Below are 3,879 nucleotides of genomic sequence, written 5' to 3'. Positions count from 1 at the left end.
GTGCTCAGATTCTACAGCCTTGGTTTCTAGAAGTAGGTTCTGAAGTGTATATTTTGATAATAAAGATTTACTACCTTTCAGTCGTGTTCGGAAAAACAACTCCATGAAAGTCTGTGTCTGCATTTCACTGTCTTCTGAAGCTGCTAGCTGTTACTATTAAAAACTTCGTTTAACGGTTCATTTATAAATGGCATTGAAAAAATAAAGGAAAAGACTGATAGGGTGGTTAGGTTTTGTGTTGGGTTTTTTTTTGTTTGTTTTTTTCTTTGTTTGTTTTGTTCTGTTTCTTCTTTTGTGTGTGTGTGTGGTTTTGTATTGAGATCACTGCTTCCATTTAAAGATTGGTTTAGAGTCTGTAATTGATTACTCTGCAACTGTGATGTTAATATTGGTTATTTACAGCTGCTGTATATTAATAATTTGGCCATGTTAGCCCTGATATGCCTGCTGAGCTATCATTCAGATTGAGCAGGATGGAGATGCCAAGCCATCCCTTCCTGAAAGATCGTTATTAGGGATCAGGTACTCTTGAGATACCAGCATCCCTATTTCCACATGCTTTCCAGACTCTAGCCTAGATGAATTTTATTCTGGGGAGGGAAAAATTTGTGTTTATCGCTGAAGAGCAAGCAGACACTGTATCGCAGGGCAGGAAAGCAGAACATCTGCAGCTGGAATATGTATGCATTGAAACTGAATGGATTTTTGTTTTTTGAGCATGGGATTTTGGCTGTGATAATCAGGTTTAACATTTTCCTTTGTCATTGTTTCTCCTTGGGGTTTTGTTTTGTTTTACCTACAGGGGCAAGAAGCCTTTGACAAGACTACTTAATATGTAACAAAAAGGTAAGGAACCCCATTAGAATCAACAGTGTCTCTTACATTTTCTTGTGGTTTTTAGAAGATTGATTTTTAATTATGTCCAAGTTTCTAAAATTCAACCTTTTTCAGGAAAAAAAAATCTGTTTGATTTGAATTTGGGCATGTAAGTGGCAGAAGAGACTGGGTTGGAGAAAGAATTGGTGTTGGTGAGGTGGCAATGGGAGGCAGTGAGGAAAAAAATTTCTGAAACAATTTTTACCTTTCCTTGGGCTGAACTGGAAATTTCAGTAGCTATATTTGACAGATGATCTAAAATTTAGAAGTTTCTGCTAAAATTGTGTAGGTTTGGGGTGGGGTTTTTGGAGGGCTTTTTTAATGCATCAAAATGAAGTAGAAGAGGAAAGAGGGAATACTCAAACTAGGACCAGGGCTCCAGCCTGTGCTCTCAGAGCACCTTGTCTGGGAGAGAGGGACTGGGCTTTTTTTCTGCAGTAGCAGCAGTTTGTGGGTTTTATCCAGTGGAAGTTCACTACAAAATCCAAAACAGCTGGACAGAGGACAGGAGTTCTCTCTCTCTCTCTCTCTTTCTCTTCCCTTGGGAGTTGTATCCTGACCACTGGGCTGTGAAATTATTCTTGTTTTCTTTTTTTGCTTTAAAGCATCTTGAATTCCTTTTTCTACAGCCTCTGCAAGAGATTTGAGGCATGAGTGTAGCTTTGTAGCTAGGAGCACTAATATATCCTGAAAATGTATTTGTGGAGTTGTGTATTTCCAAGATTAGGCAGCAGCTCCCAAGCCTTTTCAGAGTACAGGCTGGACTGGTCATCACATCCTTCATACAGACTTCTGACCCCCAGTTGCCCCTCAGGCATGTTTTGATTTCATAGGATTTGTGTCTGCACATACACAGTAGAGAACAGGAGAATCTGAGCATCTCTATTGCAGAGGTGGCAGTGGCAAAGTGGCTTCACAGTGATGGAGAGTAGGCTGAGAAGAGAGAAGCTGGCTAGCCAGAGCAGCTGGTTCCTGTTGCAAAGGGGACTAGAGGAGCCAAGGCAACAACAAATTTTCTTAGAGGATGGAGCAGTTAAGGGAGGTAGCAAGAAAGCAGGAGGGATAAGCACAGCACTGAAGCAGCCTGAGAAGGCTGCTGAATGGCTAGGGCTAGCAGAGACAAGAGGCTGGTGCAGAAAGAGCAGAAACAGTGGAAGGGAATTGTTTCTTAGATGCGTCCTCACAGGTTCCATTAGCCCCAGAAGGACAACAGCACTTCCTTCAGCTTACAGCAACAACCTTTTCAAGTGCATCTGTAACCAAATAAAAGTTGCCAGAGGAGGCACTGCAAACACAGACTTTGTTTCAGTTAATCCTTCAGGCAGAGTGATTGCACTAGCAGTTAACTACACGGCTTTCAGCATTTAGTTGTAGGTGATACTCAGATTGCCTGAGTAACTGTAGTCCATGGAGGTGCAGGACCTTAGGATGGGCAAGCTCTGGATTCATGTGTTGTGGATCACTTTCTAGGGGTCTCCAGCACTCTCCATTGCCTATAGGGAGCCTGGCTTAGTACCAGGCGGTGTGACTATTGCCATGTCCTTTCCCAAATAAGGGGAAATAATCTGATCTCAATCTGGTATCAACAAACTGAAAACACAAGAACTTTTTTTTAGTGTGACATACCTAGGTCTGGGCCATCACTGGACTTATTCTAACTTGCTCTGTTCATTCATGTTTAAAAGAAAAAAAAAAACAAACAAAAAACAAAAAAAAAAAAAAACCCCACAACCCACAACATACCAAAAAAACCCACCAAAACATAACCCCAAAAACCAACCCCAAATGTAGTAGGGTTTTCTTTTTTGGTTGGTGTTTTTTTGTTTGCTTCTTATGTAATTTTTTAGCAGCTGCATCTCCTGAGGTTCAGTGGAGCAGGGAGCAGAGGTGACTGCCATGTACTCTTCTGGAGATTGGGCTGTTCACAAGATATACCCTAGTCATGCCACTATCTGCCAAAGTACACAGTTGAACAGAGTGCTATGTGGAGCATGCTCACCTTGAAATGGTGTTTTAGCTAGCCTGTCTCACCCTGGCACTGTTGAGTTTTGCTTCACTTTACCCACTATCTAAGCTGTCACTCAATATGTTTGACTGGTTTAAAAACAATTATACCACTGGGTCCCACCTTAAGTGTGTAACCTTTGACCACAACTCTGGGGAATAAGAGGCAGAATGGCTTTGAAAGTCAATGTGCTGCCAACAATGAGCCTTGCAGCAATGGGTTAAGCAGGGCCATCCTTTAGACTGTCATACATCAGACTTATTTTTGAGTTGACCTGCTAGGATTTTTCCCTTTTCTCCCACCCCTTCCTCTTCTCTTTTTTCCTCTTTATTCTCTTTCTCAAATCTCTTTTGATTTCATGCTGGCTTTTTAAATTGAGGATAAAGTTAATTCACCACACAATGCCGCAGCTGGAATGAAATACGGCCAGTCACCCATGTGGAGGGGAGGGCTTCGTGCTGGCTGGGGTTGGCTTGTTGCATCTCCTAAGGCCACTATAGGCTGTCACTGATTTATCTATAGTGCCTCTAGTAACAAAGCAAGAAGTTAACTAATTATGAACATATGGTTCAGCTCATGCTTGACTCAGCAGCCACCTTGTTAGCCTGCAGCTGCCTAGGTGTTCAGAAGCAGGAGAAGAGGAAAGTTTTGGGTGGAAGGTGTGGTCCAAAGCCCCACTGGCAAGCCAGAGGGAGATTTGATTGATCCTAATCTATTCTTTTTTTGTTAGGAGGCAGCGTGTTGCTGTCAGGAACAGCTTGGTAATAACAGATTTGTGGCCTCTAAGTCCTTGTGGTTATAGTCAGCATGCGACACTCGGTCGGCTCCTTGCATGCTCTGTACTTAATTGGTCTCAATGGTAGGGTCTGAAATGAGACGGTAGTTCAAGGTGCAACACATGCTATACCTGAAATTGCAGCCTGTGAGTTGCTGCACAGATGTCACCTTTTTACTGGTGGACTTACCACTGGGGACCCGGAGGGTCCGTACAGAAAGGG

This window comes from Psittacula echo, assembly GCF_963264785.1.
Source record: "Psittacula echo genome assembly, chromosome: 7".
In the NCBI taxonomy this organism is placed as follows: domain Eukaryota; kingdom Metazoa; phylum Chordata; class Aves; order Psittaciformes; family Psittacidae; genus Psittacula; species Psittacula echo.
Note: the sequence above shows the minus strand (reverse complement) of the source record.